Below are 17,945 nucleotides of genomic sequence, written 5' to 3'. Positions count from 1 at the left end.
TGGGCTTCCTTGTTACCTCCTCAAAGAACTCTAACAGATCTTTTCAGACATGACCTCTCCTTGATGAAGTGCTGGCTCAATCCTAAATTATCATGCACTCCCAAATACTCACAATCTCATCTTTAATAATGGACTCTAAAATCTTGCCATTGACCGAAATCAAGCTAACCAACCTATAATTTCCTGTCTGCTGCCTCCCTCCTTTTTTAAACAGTGATGTTACATTCGCTACTTTCCAGTCCTCTTGTACCGTCCCTGCCTCCAATAATTCCTGAAAGATCACTACCAATGCCTCAATAATTTCCTCAGCTATCTCTTTTAGGATCCTGAGGTGTAGTCCATCTGGTCCAGGTGATTTATCTACCTTCAGTTTTCCCAGAACCTTCTCCTTAGTGATGGCCTCTACACTCACCTGGGCCCCCTGACTCTCCTGGAGCTCTGGCATCCCACTAGTGTCTTCCACCGTGAAGACTGATGCAAAGTAACTACTCAGTTCCTCTACCATTGCTTTGTTTCCTATTATTGCTTCTCCAGCCTCATTTTCCAGTGGTCCAATGCCTATTTTTGCCTCTCTCTTACCTTTCATATATTTAAAAAAACTTTTCCTATCTTTTTTGTATTACTAGCTAGCTTACACTCATATTTCATCATCTCTCCCCCTTATTGCTTCTTTAGGGCTACCACCAGCCAGCTGAGGAGAGCCCTGTTTTGCCTCTTTTTGTGATATTGAGTGGTAATCGGGCACTTAGCTGGGCAGCAGTGGGCCTCCCGTGATCAAGGCCTCCAGGGGTGGAAGACCCACTCGTTGAGAGCTGTCAGCCAATCAAAAGCATAGCAGCTCTTTGGCGATCAGCGCCACTGGGAGGTGGTGCTCAGCATCAGTACTACACCCACCCCGTGGTCTGGGATCACGAGGGACGCAGGTGTTGACAGGTGATGGTGGCGGAGGGGAAGGGAGGTGAGGGAGCAGGAGGGGAGGGCAGGGGAGGGGAGTAGGCAGGGGAGGGGAGTAGGAAGGGAGGGGGAGGGGGAAGGGGAGGGGGAGGAAGAATAGAAGGGGGAATAGAAAGGGGGGAAGAAAAGGGGATAGGAGAAACGGAAATGGGGAGACAGCTTCCCATACACCACAGGATGAATGCCAATGGCAGTGGGATAAAGCCCTCCATTGGGCAATAATTGCCCAGCACAGGGAGAGAGGGGAGGAGGGGATAGGTCATTTACGAGCCTTGCCGCCAGAGACTTAATCAGGGTGGGGGTGGGGCAGGAGCAGGACAGGGAGGTGGCGGAGATGATTGGCAATGTCCCCATCAGCCACCTTTAATTCATCTACCTTTTCGTGATGCTGAGAGCTATATCTAATTATTTTTCAAATATTCCCACACACACATGAGAAACATACACCACAAGTTCCAGGAAGATCCCAGCTTTGGATGGGCTCAGATTTCCGCTGTGAAGGAGAGCCTCTTGGTGAAAATGGTCTGGAAATCCTAAGTCGTTCCCCTGAACATCTAGCGCTCCCTATTTTTGTGGGAGCGGGACTGGAGACAAGCTGGGATTCACAGATGAACAGTTCACAGAGGCAGCTGGTCCACTGAAATGAAATTCTGGTCAGCCACATGAGGGGAATCTGGAGCGCGCGCATGAGACCAGGTAGGAGCTGAACTTAGCAAACTCCCTTGGATCATCTTTGGGGAAGTAAGGTACCCCTTTGTGTATGATCCCAGGACACCTGTTGGGTAGGTAAGTCAGCCTTTGGGACTGTTAAAAGTAAGCATGATTGTGCGTAAAAAGTGCCAAAACTAATTAGAACCGTCAATGGATATTAGGTGAGTTGGCATGGAGGGGGTAAGGTCAAAGGGCAATGGGTGAAGACATGCATTGGTTATAGGGATGTGGGCATAAGAAGCTTTGTGAGTGGTCAGAGGGGCATAGAATCCTACAGAGCAGAAGAAGGCCATTCAGCCCATCAAGTCTGCACTGACCACAATCCCACCCAAGTCCTATCCCCATATCCCATGCATTTACCTTAGCTAGTCCCCCAGACACTATGGGGCAATTTAGCATGGCCAATCCATCTAACCTGCACATCTTTAACTGTGGGAGGAAACTGGAGCACCCAGAGGAAACCCACGCAAACATGGGGAGAATGCGCAAACTCCTCACAGGCAGTGACCTAGCCAGGACTCGAACCTGGGTCCCTGGAGCTGTGAGGCAGCAGAGCCACTGTGCCACCATGCTGCCCTAGGAGTTAATGTAGGAGTATGAGGAACCATGGGTCGGTAGGGAGCGGGGTGTGAAATGACAGATTAGCATGAAGAGTGAGGATGTGAGAGTGAAAGCTGTTTTTCTTTTCAATCTTATTTATTTATTTAACTTTGCTGGATCACAGAGGTAGACCTTTCGCCCAGCCTGCCTCTACACAGTGGGTCCAACTTCCAATCCAGCCCGGAATTCTCCCATCTCCAAGCAGCAAACCCAGGGACCAAAACTTGGGATTGGGTCTCCCCTCAGCAGCTTTCAGCCCGGGCAGGACCGCCAGTTAAATCCACCCTTCCTGGATCTGAGAGCGGAATATCAATCAGGATTCCTTCTATCGACTGGCATTCCATTACTTTGCCTACTGCCTCTTAATTCCTGCCCAGACAATCTGAAACGCAAAACAACCACAACAACAAAAAAAACAAGCTTGGTTAATATTCCCCTAAATCCCAGGAAGGGGATTAATTAGACAATATACAGTGAGTACTCACAAGCTAGCAAGGAGTACTTGCTAGCAAGGAGAACATACACGCAGCGCAATGCACTGCTAGGTATTCTGTCGATTCATACAGATAATTAGCAGTTATAGTTAATCAGGGCAAATGAGAAATGAGCAACTTTCTAATCCCTAGCCCACATAGCCCACCAATCATAGCATAGGTTTTTGCCCTTTCTTATCCAAAAGAAAACCGTCTCCTTCATTAGCATAAAATGTCACCATATCTTGTTTTTTGGTATTTGTCATGGTAACTTGTCTTTATTTCGTCCTGTGGCCAAGGCTGGGAATGCAATGATTAGGAAACTGACACAAGGTTAGATTAGTCTCTTTCCTGAATAGCAACCGTTGACCTCAACGAGGCCTTTTCTCATAATAAGCTTTATTCCATTCTTGCTGACAGAATTGCCAGCTATAGTTGTTGTGACTTAATTTCCACATGTGGAAAAGAGATGCTGCTGCAGTCAAATAGCTTGCTGCCAATCTCTGGCAATGCTTAGCCATGGTTTTCCAAGCAACGTCATAAGGTAGGTAGAGCAGGAGAAATAAGTTGATGAACAAGGAGGGGAAGAAAAAACATGCAGGTTTATTTGAAACTCTCCCAACGAGGTGCAGCCCAACATTGCTGAAGAGTGGGAGTGCAAACCTTATATATAAAATGGCAAACACACAGAAAATAACTTAAGGTGTGGAGCACATGATCTCGATAATAATAGGATGCCTTGACAATTATCGTTAATTAATTGTTGGTAACCTTTTCTAAGTAGCTGTAGCGAATGTTATTGCTTTTTATTTAACTACTGCTCCAGCCCAACAGTGCAGTGGCACAGTGATTAGCACTGCTGTCTCACAGCTCTAGGGACCCAGGTTCAATTCCAGCTTTGGGTCACTGTCTGTGTGGAGTTTGTACATTCCCCTCTGTGTCTGTGTGTGTTCCCTCTAGGTGCTCTGGTTTCCTCCCACAGTCCAAAGATGTGTGGATTGGCCATTAAAAATTGTCCTTTAGGGTCCAAAGATGTGCAAATTAGGTGGATTGGCCATGCTAAATTGTCCTTTAGTGCCCAAAGATGGGCAGATTAGGTGGATTGGCTATGCTAAATTGTCCTTTAGTGCCCAAAGATGCGCAGATTAGGTGGATTGGCCATGCTAAATTGTCCTTTAGTGCCCAAAGATGTGCAGATTATGTGGATTGGCCATGCTAAATTGCCCCTGAGTGTCCAAAGATGTGTGGGTTAGATGAATTAACCATTACAAATGTAAGGGGTTATGGGGATAGGGCAGGGGAGAGGGCCTGTATAAGATACTCCATCAAAGAGCTGGCATAGACTCAATGGGCCAAATGGCCTCTTCGCTGTAAGGACTCTATTACTCTAGCCCCTCCACACCAAAAGCTAAGGAACCCAAAAATAAACAAACCCTTGGATTAGTGTCAGCAGTTGTGGGATATCCTTGGCGCAATCTGAGTGCCAGACAGTGCCAGGGAGGTTTGTAGCTATCTGGATGTAATCCATCGCGATTTAAGCCACAAGATGAAGCAGTCACTGAAGATGTCTTTGTTCTGTTTTTTTCTTGTTTGAAGCACAGTATTCATCAGCAGGTTTGGAAGCACAGTGGAAGCACATTTGGCCACCGCGAGATGTTAACAAAGGACTTTTTTTTTGCCTGGTGAGCTGATAACAAGACCTTCGTATCGTGAATCGAGGCTCCGGGCAAAGACCTATTTGTTTGTTTGGGAGAAGGAAGATTCCTGTCAGCTGTTGCTTTCATTCTGTGATCTTAAAAAGCGGGTTTTGCTGGAATGAATCGAGTGTGTGTTAGGAACTGGGAGCGAGGGGTCACTTGTAATAGATATTGAATGAAATGTTCCCAGGGGCTGAGTGCAGTGCACGCAGAACTTCCTCTGTCACATGCCTGTTTGCTGCTCTCAATTTTGGCACAGAAGTTTCCCTTCAAAAATTGAGCCTGAATTCATTCATTATTGCAGTTTAATTCACATCATTGATTACTTTACTTGAGGGGGGCGGGGGGGGGGGGTGTTATTGTTAATAGCAAATGTTTCAATCATTTTTACACCACATCGTTTGAACTTGACTGCAGCTGGCTCTAATAATGCCCAAATTCTCCGAAACTGGGACAGTTAACACCAGCATGCAGCCACACCACAGTAATGGAGACACACAACGATGGGTGTTATGAGGAGGTGGAGGAGGAGGTGACATCCTAGGAATATAGAAACCAGAATCAGGAGAAGGCCATTTGGCCCTTCGAGCCTCCCTCATTTCAACCATTGCTGATCACTGAATTCAATATCCTAAACCCGCCTTCCCCCTCCCTTTATCCCCAAGAGGGATGTCTAAATTCTTCACACAGCATTTTGGCCTCAGCTTTTAAAGTAAAAGGTTATTTATTAGTGCCACAAATAGGCTTACATTCACACTGCAAAAATCCCTAGTCACCACGTTCTGGTGCCTGTTCAGGTACACTGAGGGAGAATTTAGCATGGCCACTGCACCTAACCAGCACCTCTTTTGGACTGTGGGAGGAATCCAGAGCAAACCCATGCAGACACAGGGAGAATGTGCAAACACCACACAGACAGCGACTCAAGCCAGGAATCGAACCTGGGTCCCCGGTGCTGTGAGGCAGCAGTGCGAGCCACTGTGCCACCACGCTGCCGCAGCTACTTTCTACAGTAGTAAATTCCACAGATTCACCACTCTCTTGACTGTGTCCACACTTCCCACTGCCTCAGAAAAGCAGCCAGCATAATCAAAGACCACTGACACCACTAATCAATGCACCCTGGACATTCTCACTTCCATCTTTATCCGTCAGGAAAAAGATAAAAAAACTGAGATCATGCATCAACCGACTCAAGAACAACTTCTTCCCTGCTGCCGTCAAACTTTTAAATAGCCCTATCACATACTAAACTGATCTTTCTCTACATCCTAGCTATGACTGTAACACTACATTCTGCACCCTTTCCTTCTTCTCTATGTGTTCTGTGAACAGTATGTTTTGTCTGTGCGAGAAACAAAACTTGTCACTGTATCCCAATACATGTGACAATAATAAATCAAATCAAATTGAAATCAAATCTCTGGGTGAAGAAATTTCTCCTCATCTCAGTCTTAAAAGGTTTACCCCTTATTGTTAAACTATGACCCCGAGTTTTGGACTCCCCATCATTGGGAACATTCTTTCTGAATCCTGTCTGACTCTGTTAGAGTTTTATAAGTTTATATGAGATGTCCTCTCACTCTTCTAAACACCAGTGAATATAATCCTAACTGATATAGTCTGTCCTCATATATCAGACCTGCCATTCTCAGAATCTGCCTGGTAAACTTTTGATTTACTTTGATTTGATTTATTATTGTCATATGTATTAACATACAGTGAAAAGTATTGTTTCTTGTGCACTATACAGATAAAGCATACCATTCATAGAGAAGGAAAGGGGACAGTGCAGAATGCAGTGTTACAGTCATAGCTAAGGTGTCAAGAAAGGTCAACTTAATGCGAGGTACATTCACTCAAAAGTCTGACAGCAGCAGGAAAGAAGCTGTGCTTGTGTTGGTTGGTACGTGACTCAGACTTTGTCTTCCCGACAGAAGAAGGCGGAAGATGGAATGTCCAGGGTGTGTAAGGTCCTTAATTATGCTGGCTGCTTTACAGAGGCAGCAGGAAGTGTAGACAGAGTCAATGGATGGGAGGTTGGTTTGAATAATGGATTGGGCTATGCCCTGTATAGGAAGGACATCCTTCCTCAGATAAAGACCTCAAAACAGCACTATGATCTAAGCTCTGGAATTCCCTCAGTAAACCTCTCTGCCTCACTTCCTCCTTCAAGTTGCATCTTAAAATCTAACACTTTAACCAAGCTTTTGTTCATCTGTTTTAATGTGACTTTATGTGGCTCCAAAGTGCAAGTTAAATACAAGCTGTTTTTGTGACAGCAGATCCGTAATTCCACCTCTAACGCTTAGGCTTGAATTGTAGAGTTCTGGGTGCAAAATGTGGAAAAACATTTGTTCCCTTTCCTAATGCTGATATCATTCACCTTGCTAAGCTAATTTTTTTTTCCTCAGTCACAAGTAGGCTGACATTCACATTGCAATGAAGTTACTGTGAAAATCCCCTAGTCGTCACACTCTGGTGCCTGTTGGGATACACTGAGGGAGAATTTAGCACGGCCAATGCATCTAACCAGTACGTCTTTGGACTGTGGGAGGAAACCGGAGCCTCCCACGGAGGAAACCCACGCAGACACAGGGAGAACATGCAGACTCTGCACAGACAGTGCCCCAAGCTGGGAATCGAACCCAGGTCCCTGGTGCTGTGAAGTAGCAGTGCTAACCACTGTGTGCCATCATAGAACATAAGATGCTAAGGACATTCATTTGCCTCCTCAACCGAAATAAACATCAACTTTTTACCCAAAGCAAGACTGTTCTTCAAGGGCAAAAGTAGTTCCGCACTTTTGCAAAAAGATGAAATTTCCTAATTGTAGGAAAATCAGTTTTGGTCTGCAAGATAAAGACAGAAAGTGTTGGAAAAACTCAATGGGAGGAATTTTCATGTTCCACCCATGATAGGAATCGTAGCAGGTGGATCACGGACCATGGATCTCAGTCGGAATTTTCAGGTCTTGGAGTGAGCATAGCCGGAAAATCCCACCCAGACAGTCTGTTGGAACTCGAAAGGTTAACTTTCTTCCTCTGCTGCCAAGCCTGCTGAGTTTTTCTGGCATTTTCTGTTGTTATTTCAGACCCTCAAGCACCCACAGTATTTTGTTTTTGTCTTAGAATTTATCAGAATGTAAGGTTGCTCTGTTGATACATGGGTCTCCAATCTTTCAGCTTGTCCATAGAATCCCCACAGTGAAGAAAGAGGCCATTCAGCCCATCGCCTCCCCAAAAGAGCATTTTACGCAGGCCGACCCAACCTACCCTACCTTATCCTCGTAACCCGATGCATTTATAATGGCTGATCCACCGAACCTACACATCTTTGGACACCAAGGTCAATTTAGCATGGCCAATCCACCTAACCTGCACATTGTTGATACCAAGGACAATTTAGCATAGCAATCCACCTAAGCTGCATATCTTTGAACACCAAGGCAATTTAGCATTGTTAATCCACCTAACCTGCACATTTTTGGACACTAAGGGTCAATTTAGCATGGTCAACCCACCTAACCTGCACATCTTTGGACACTAAGGGTCAACTTAGCATGGTCAACCCATCTAACCTACACATCTTTGGACACTAAGGGCAATTCAGCACGGCCAGTCCACCTAATCTGCACATCTTGGGACACTTAGGGGTAATTTAGCATGGCAAATCCACCTAACCTGCACACCTTTGGACTGAGGTAGGAAACTGGAGCACCCAGAGGACACCCTCCGCTGACACAGGGAGAATGTGCAAACACCACACAGACAATAACCCGAGGTCAGATTTGAATCTGGATCCCTGGCACTGTGAGGCAGCAGTGCTGACCACTGTGCCACTGTGCCACCCAGCTGAGGACACAGGTGATAATGATGGGACGCTTAAAATGAAGGAGGGTCAAAAAGGTGAGAATTGGAAGCGTTACCTCCCAGGGTTGTGGGGCTAGGGGAGGTGACATTTTGATTGTATTAACTATATGCGGTTTCTCCGTAAGCCCTGCTCCCTCTATTACTTCTCTGCAGTAAAGGCCACCATCATGTCTGCACAAGATTTGCAAAGTACCATTAATCTAACGCAAGTGTGATGTTGGGTAGGCAAAGGTAAACCAAATGCAGTTCACCAAAATTCAGTTTTAAACTAAAGGTGACCTTTATGTTCAGGGTGGTGGGTTAACATGAATTGAACTTTAGACTGACTATGGTGAAAAATAAATAGTAGTTTGCATGTTAAAACATTGTTGTCCCATAACCAACATCTGTTCCTACTCACCATAAACAGCTGATGAGAGAAAAATGCACGAAGCCCATTTCAAAGCTTTCAAACACAAACACGCTAAACCCTCAGTTTTACATTTAGCTGTTAAGCTGGTCTCAAAATGATTCATTTCCCCTGACGCCCACACAGTGAAAAATCATCCCTATTTATAATATTTAATAGTGCAGAGAATGAAAAATAACTTATGCTCAAATAGTTGGAAGTTGTGTCCAGACTAAAACTTGGCCTCCATGCAGCTTAGATATTCAGTTATGTTTTGGCAAAATAAAGTCTAATGTTGATAGTTTGCGCGATACGTTGACTGGGGTTGTCCAATCGTAATGTGGTCTGTGAATCGTCCATTCTCATGGACTGTGGGTACAATTGTACATCCATAATGGCACGGTGGCGCAGTGGTTAGCAGTGCTGCCTCACAGTGCTAGGGACCTGGGTTTGATTCCTGGCTTGGATCACTGTGCAATTTGCATGTTCTTCCTATAACAGTGTGGTTTTTTTCTGGGTGCTCCAGTTTCCTCCCACAGCCTGAAAGACTGGCTGGTTAGCTGCATTGACCTAAGTGTGGTGACTAGGGGAATTTCATTGCAGTGTTAATGTGACTAATAAATGTAAACTTTAGGTGACAGCACTTAGGCTTTTTCCAAGTGGATGTTCTTAGTTCAAAACTCAGCGCTAGGGATCGAGCATTTTATTCAGTTATTATTCGGCTGTTAATGTAAACACCCTCCAAGCATTCCAGTTTAATGTGACAAAAAAGGACAGGATGCAATCCTTAACTCTTTTAACAATCTTCCTTTATTTAACACAAACTCAAACTTAAAATGGTTGCAACACTTTAACTCTTTTGCTGAACCTTAACTCTTAATTGAACCTTAACTCTTAACCAAATATTAGGGCCAGAATTTTCTGACCATTCGCACCAGCTGGATTTTCCCATCCTGCTGCAGGTTATGGTTCGAGTTAGACACCCCAAAGTGTTTTGTAGACCCTGCCTGAATCCTAAGTTTTGCCTCTTGAATTTGGCTACAGCAAGCATGACATGTTTCACTTCAGGTATGATTCAAATGACCCACTAGGGAGCTTTTATCAAACAAAGTTTATAAGTCTTAATGAATATTTCTAATGTGTTCCAATTAAAGCCAAAACCCATAGACAACAAAAACCCCGATTCACAGATTCAACACAGCACAGACTAATTCTCACATGATACTAGGATCGAGGCCATTCGTTGAATTCTGCAGTTCAATGCTCTTGAGACTCAGAACACTTTGAAGACAAAACAGCTTTCCAAAGCACCAGAAAGACTCTGGTCCAGCTCCCAAGAACAATAGATTTTTACTCGTCAGGAAAACCGATAGAACTTTCAAAACAATAGGGAAAGAGGGAAAACACTTCTTTTAGCTTGCTGTCCCTTCTAAAACTCAACTCTAACTTGCAGTTCCAAACTGGAAATGAAATTCCTGTTAACTGAGCTGCACACAGTTCTTTTTCTCCTCCCAACAATGACATTAATGACATAACCTAAGGCTGTGAGCATGAGACACATTGACTGTGAAAGCTGCAGAGATCATGATTTAAAAAAAACTTTCTTAGAGGGACACTAACATCACAAATTGGAGATTTTGCTTGTCGCCAAAATCTCAGTCTTTGCTGCAGCAGTAGTGTGGCGTGAGTGGATTTTAAGATCATGCCCTAGCTCTTCAACTGAAAACAAACGCTACCCAGTTAGAATGAAGTGGTTGAGTCAGTTCCTGATATAGAATCTGTCCTCATGATCTCTCTAAAGATGCCCTTCAGGGCACACTGCTTCTTGCAATGTTTGATCTCTGGAATTGTCACTAGAAGCAAAGGCTACAAATGTGTCCTTTAACCTGAAAAATGTTTCAACTTTCCCAGAAGGTTGTCTGGCATCCAGCCAATGGTGTAACCAGAGACTGATCACATGACTCAAACAGCCAATGAAATTACTTGTAAACAATGCCATTATACTTGCTTCAGATTGCATGTAGCCCACATCAAACCCAAAAATTTTGATGCCATCAAGCCTAAGTCAATGTAAACAACTTCCCATACTTGCTCACCAGAGGAAGCTTCAGGCCACAGTCCTCAGACCAGGTCATGGCTCACAGCAACTTTACGAACTTCATTTGTTTTTAATGATAAGTTGACCAAAAATCCCAGCATGCTTAACTGTCAGCCATTTTAAAGCAAATATTGCCATTATAGACCCTGATCCCGCTGCCCAAAGGCATTTGGAATCTGCTTTTCATTTAGATAATAATTTGCCTTTCTATTTCTTTCTGCCAAATGGATAACCTCACGTTTACCCACATTAAAATCCATCCGGTCAAATTTTGGCCCATTCTCCTGGTCTATCTATATCCATCTGTAACTTAGCTCCCTCTCATTGCTGCTCTTGTTCTCCTTCATCGTCCTATAGCAGTAATATGTCAACGTGCGTAATAGCAAAAGCTCATCGTTTGAGCAACTCGAGGGGGGGATAAATTTGTGATTGATCACTCCAAAATACACTGCATTTTAACATATGAGCCTGTTACTTCCTCTGAATAGATCACTGGCAGGTTGCCTTTTTGGAGGGGCTCATGTTTTTGTTGAAATTCCAAAGCCCCCATCTCCCCTGACCTTTTTTGAAAGCCATAGTTCCCCATTGCTTTCTCCCAGGCCAAACTTTAACCAATCATAGCTAAGCCGATCTGAGCTTTGGAAAAGCAGCCGGCATAATCAAGGACCCCACACGCCCCGGATATTTTCTCTCCCACCTTCTTCCATCGGGAAAAAGATACAGAAGTCTGAAATCATGTACCAACCGACTCAAAAACAGCTCTTTCCCTGCTGCCATCAGACTTTTGAGTGAACCTACCTCGCATTAAGTTGATCTTTCTCTACACCCTGGATATGACTGTAACACTACTCTGTTTCCTTCTCTATGAACGGTATGCTTTGACAGTATAGCACGCAAGAAACAATACTTTTCGCTGTATACTAATACATGTAACAATAATACATCAAATCAATTCAAAGTCAATTTGTCAACCAATCAGCACTCTTTTCTCCTGTTGTGTAAATTATTGTGATCATTTGAAATTTGACTTTCTTGTGTTTGTCCTGATGAGTGCAAGACAAAAGGTTTTGGTTACAAGTATCTCTTTTCAGCAATATTCTGGTGCTTGTTGGATGAGAATTGAGGATCCGTTTAACACAAAGGTACAAAGAAAGTTGTGGAATTAACGATGCTAGCTTGACAACATCGAGAGCTCACTCTGGGGTCCTAGATTATTCTACGTTATGCTTAAGCACATTCTGCAAAAGGCTGAAGCAGTTTTCAGAAATGAATTTCTGAAGGTGTTTGAGAAACCCAAGGTGTGCCGCTAAACCCAATGGTATGAGTTATAAGACCATAAGACTTAGGAGCAGAATCAGGTCATTAGGCCCATCAATCATGGCTGATGATTTTCTCATCCCAATTCTCCTGCCTTTTCCCCATAACCCCTGATCCCCTTATTAATCAACTATTTATCTATTTCTGTCTTAAAGGCACTCTATGACCTGTCCTCCACAGCCTTCTGCGGCAAAGAGTTCCACAGATTCACCACTCTCTGGCTGAAGAAATTCCTCTCCATCTCTGTTTTAAAGAATTGAAAGCTATTTGTCTGTGACGTTTGTGTTAATGTGCCTGCCCAGATGCAGACATTTCCAAGAACTCAGTTAACACATCCCAATAATCTCACATTAATCAACTTAAAGTGCAGGAAAAAAGATGTTTTTACGATGTACAGGAAGTGTTTGGCGATTCTTTTGTTAGTGGTTAGTAAACAATAATATAATTATACAAATTACATTGCCATTACATTTTTGGCTCCAAACATGCTTTGATTCACATTTATTTCATTAGTCATTTGGTTGTTCAGAACTTGAATATTGCTCAAAAAAATACATCTTATCAAAACTTTTCATCTAGCACTCATCAGTACAATCGCAAAAATATCAAATCTGGGGGAGACAATACCTATATACTGTATAAGAACAGAATGCTGATTTGTTGGCAAGTGGACTCTGATTGGCAGTGGCATTGCTATGGAGAATGCACCAGTGACTGACAGTTAACTGCCAACCATTGTTAGAAAATTTAAACCATGTAACTTGGCTCTGATTGGTCAAGGTTTGCTCTGAAGAGTGAACATTTATTTAGTTTAGCTGAAAGAGACACAATGTATGTACTTATTCTTTCTGTCTGCAAAGAACAGGGCCCACTCAAAGGGCTAGATGGCCTACTCCTGCTCCTATTTCTTGTGTTCTTATTAATATCTGTATCTTCCAAGATACTCCATGGCATCATACCATGAGCCCAACTGATTGGCCATGCTAAATTGTCCCTTAGTATCCCAAGACGTGTAGGTTAGGTTGATTAATTGGGTGAATACATGGGGTTACAGGGATAGGGCCTGGGCAGGATGCTGTGCTGTAGAGGCAGTGCAGACTCAATGGGCCGGATAGCCTCTTTCTGCACTCTAGAGATTCAATGATTCTCATAGGGTTGTGCAGGAAATAACACAAAGTAACCTGATCAGGGTAGACATTATCCCATACATGTCCTTGATGTACTCTATTTCAGTGTTAAGCTTGCATGGTGAGCTTTGGCCCTGTGTGCAAGGTTGCTGATTAGCCCAGTCTTATAGCATGTATCCAGACAGGGGTATTGATCAGTGAAGGTAGGCTTGCTATAGGCCACAACAGTCAAGGTACAGATTGTACTCAATCAACCTATGCTTGCAAAACTCAGTTTGTTCCAGACACTCACCACCCTTTGTGTGAAAAGATCTGGACACTTTTGTATCTCTCCCCTCTCATCTTAAACCTATGCCTTCTAGTTTTAGACTCCCCTACATTTGGAAAAGGATGTTGATTATCTAGCTGATCTACAGCCCTCATTATTTTATAGATCTCTATAAGATCACCTCTCAGCCTTCTATGCTCCAAGGAAAAAAGCCCCAGTCTATCCAACTTCTCCTTCTAACTCAAATCATCAAGTCCCAGTAGCATCTTAGTAAATCTTTTCTACACTCTTTCTAGTTTAGTAATATCCTTTCTATAACAGGGTGACCAGAACTGTATACAGTACTCCAAGTGTGGCCTTACCAATGTCTTGTACAGCTTCAACAAGATGTCCCAACTCCTGTATTCAATGTTCTGACCAATGAAACCAAAACTTGCTGGACGTCTTCTTCACCATTCCACCCACCTGTGATTTTATTTTCAAGGAGCTATGAACCTGTACCCCTTAATCTCTCTGCCCTTTAACTCTCCCCAATGCCTTACCATTAACTGAGTAAGTCCAGCCCTGGTTCAATCTGCCAAAATGCATCACCTCACATTTATCAAACTTAAATTCCATCTGCCATTCATCAGCCCTCTGGCCCAATTGATCAAGATCCCACTGCAATCCGAGATAACCTTCTTCACTGTCCATATGCCACCAATCTTGGTGTCATCTGCAAACTTATTAACCATGCCTCATATATTCTCATCAAAATCATTAATATAAATGACAAGTAACAGTGGACCCAGCACTGATCCCTGAGGCACACCACTGGTTACAGGCCTCCAGTTTGAAAAACAACCATCTACAATCACCGCTTGCTTCTGTCATCAAGCCAATTTAGCTAACTCACCCTGGACCCCATGGGATTTAACCTTATGCAACAACCTACCATGCGGTACCTTGTCAAAGGCCTTGCTAAAGTCCATGTAGACAACATCAACTGCACTGCCCTCATCTACCTTCTTGGTTACCCCAAAAGAAACTCAATCAAGTTTGTGAATCATGATTTTCCACTTACAAAAGCCATGCGGACTGTCCCTAATCAGTCCTTGCATCTCTAAATGCCTGTAGATCCTGTCTCTCAAAATATCTTCCAATAACTTACCCATGACAGATGTGAGGCTCATTGGCCTGTAGTTCTCAGGCTTTTCTCTGCATCCCTTTTCAAACAAAGGCACAATATTTGCCACCCTCCAATCTTCAGGCACCTCACCTGTGACTATCGATAATTCAAATATCTCAGCTAGGGGACCAGCAATTTCCCCCCACAGCTTCCCACAATGCGCTGAGATATAATTCATCAGGTCCTGGGGATTTATCTACCTTGATGCGCTTTAAGACTTCCAGCACCTCCTTCTCGCCTTCTCCTCAAGCCATCACTATTTATTTCTCCAAGTTCCCTGACGTCCATATACTGCTCAATCACTACACTATATGATACAGTTATCCACAGGGCTTTTCTCAACACTATATACTGATGAGAAATATTCATTTAGGATCTCACCCATTTCTTATGAATCCGCACATAGATGACCTTGTTGATCCTTAACAGGCGCTACTCTCTCCCTAGTTACTCTTTTGCCTTTTATGCATTTGTAGAAGCTCTTTGGATTCTCCTTTGCTTTATCTGCCAAAACAATCCTGTCTCCCCTTTTTGCCCTCCTGATTTCTCTCTTTACTCCTACACCCTTTATACTCTTCAAGGGATTCACTTGATCACAGCTGCCTACACATGTCATGTGCCTCCTTCTCCTTCTTGACCAGGGCCTCAATATCCCAAGTCATCCAGGGCTTCCTACTTCTACCAGACTTGCCCTTCACTCCAAGAGGAATGTGCTTATCCTGAACCCTGGTTAACACAGTTTTGAAAGCCTCCCGCTTACCAGATGTCCCTTTGCCTTCCCACGGACTCCCCCAGTTAACTATTGAAAGTTCCTGCCTGATACGATCAAAATTGGCCTTGCTCCAATTTACCATTTTAACTTTTGGGCCAGACCTATCATTCTCCATAGCTATCTTAGTGCCCAACATTAGGTGTGATTCTGTGACTGAATAACATTTTGCTAAATATTCCTCAGTGTGTGTGCTAAACTTCATGCTGACAACAAGTGTAAGATTGTCAGTCAGGCTCACAGTGCACATATTTGTTTGTACCGGAAGCTACGTACATTACATATAAACGGTCTTGCCTTTTGCAGACAGAACGAACATGTACACACATTGCTTCTGTTGCAGCTAAACAAAGTGAGTGATGGCCATTCGCTGGTTCAGGGCAACGACTTAACCAATCAGAGTCAAGCTGCCAGGTTTAAATTTTCAAACAATGCTTGGCAGTTAATTGTCAGTCACCATTAGCTGGTGCATTCTCCATGGCAATGCCTCGACTAATCAGAGTCCTCCGGGCAACCAATCATCATTCTCTTCTCAAACAGTATCAATTTGTCGTTGCTCCTGACGTTGGTGTTCTTTGTGGTTGTCCTGATGAGTAAAAGGTGCAAAGTTTTGACAAAATGAAAATTAGCTGAGAATTAGAAATTCTTCTTAAAAGGGACTACTTACATTTAAGTAAGAAACACAAGGAAAATAAAGTTGAGGCCCAGTAAAATAAAGTTGCATAAGTAAACTAAAGTCAAACAAAGTTAATGCAAAGAAAGCAAATTGAAGGCATGACAGAACAGGTCAGTCATGTGAGGTTATAGACGTGACTTACAGATGTTGACTATCATGTGTCAATACTTACAGCACCTTCTTTGCACTTTAATTGAAGAAATGACATTTGACATGTGTAATCAACATATTAATTAGTACACATTACTGAAAAATGACACACATTAGCATTAGAAACGAGTTTCTTATTTTCTCGCCAACCACTGCCCAGCTGATAAGTGACACTTGGCATATACTGCTCAATCACTACACTATATGACACAATTATCCACAGGGCACCCCTCTCATCAGCTAGAGGTGTCACCATTACAAAAATAACTCCTTCCCCCACAAAGAAAGAGGAAGCCAAACATTTCTTTCAGGCAAGCCATACTCACTTAGGGGCATTCTGATCTACTCTATGTGTACAAGTTACATATGTCTTTATACTATCGGCCGTTTGGCTAAGATCAAACGCAGATCAAGCCCGAAATAGGGTGCAATGCCTTGCCTTGTCAGCCTGGATCTTGTTTGTCTCTCCTGTGGGAACCACAAAGTGGATTCAGTTGGAGTTTGAATTTGGTTTTTGGAGCAAGCAAGGAATGGATTTGGGTTTGCCCGGTCCATTCTGATTAAAGTTTATTTATTAGTGTCATAAGTAAGCTTATGCTAACACTGCAATGAAGTTACCGTGAAAATCCCCTAGTCACCACACTCTGGCACATGTTCAGGTACACTGAGGGAGAATTTAGCATGGCCGATGCACCTAACCAGCATGTCTTTCAGACTGTGAGAGGAAACCGGAGCACCCGGAGGAAACCAGGCAGACATGGGGAGCATGTGCAGACTCTGCGCAGACAGTGACCCAGGCCAGGAATTGGACCTGGGTCCCTGATGCTGTGAGGCAGCAGTACTAACCATTTTGCCACCATGCTGCCCTGAGCATAAGAACATAAGAAATAGGAGCAGGAGTAGGCCACCTAGCCCTTCGAGCCTGCCCCGCCATTCAATAAGATCATGGCTGATCTGTCGTGGCTCAGTTCCACATTCCCGCCCTCTCCCCATAACCCTTAATCCCCTTGCCTATCAAAAACCTATCAACCCGCGTTTTAAATAAAGCAAAGCATTAGCTTTGTATCTTTTTAATTTAAAAAAAAGTCTTTATACTATCCTTTAAGGTGAAAATATGACCTAAAGCAGAAAGTGTGTGGGATTTTATGGTCTCACTCGTCCCAAAACGGTAAGATCCTGCCCGGGATCGATGGACCTTTCCATTGTCTGCCCCTCATCTCTATTCCCACGGTAGACGGGGCGATAAAATTCTGGCTGGTATTTCACCTCATTTGGTGTCAAATTTGCATTACATCATGTTCTTTCGCAGTTGTTCTGAGGAGAATATTTGGATAAAAGAGATTCTTTTTAAAAAGTAGCAGGTTTCCCTCTCCAAACTACAGTAAGAAGTCTCACAACACCAAGTTAAAGTTTATTTGAAATCACGAGCTTTCAGAGCACTGCTCCTTCATCAGGTGAGTGGAGAGGTGGGTTCACAAACACCCCATATTTAGGCAGAGACACAATTGCAAGACAATGTGAGTCTAAGGCCGGCACGCCAGTCCCGATTCCGGCGGCGGACGAGGCTCGGAGAACGGCATTCTCCTTTGGCCTCGGGTGGGATCGTATGAACCTTGAGTGGGCGTGCCGGTAAAATTCCACCCTAAGCCTCCAAACTACACCAATCCCAAAGTGTGA

This window comes from Carcharhinus amblyrhynchos, chromosome 12 (genome assembly GCF_965287045.1).
Source record: "Carcharhinus amblyrhynchos chromosome 12, sCarAmb.v2.hapA, whole genome shotgun sequence".
In the NCBI taxonomy this organism is placed as follows: Eukaryota; Metazoa; Chordata; class Chondrichthyes; order Carcharhiniformes; family Carcharhinidae; genus Carcharhinus; species Carcharhinus amblyrhynchos.
This window is presented reverse-complemented; position numbering follows the sequence as displayed.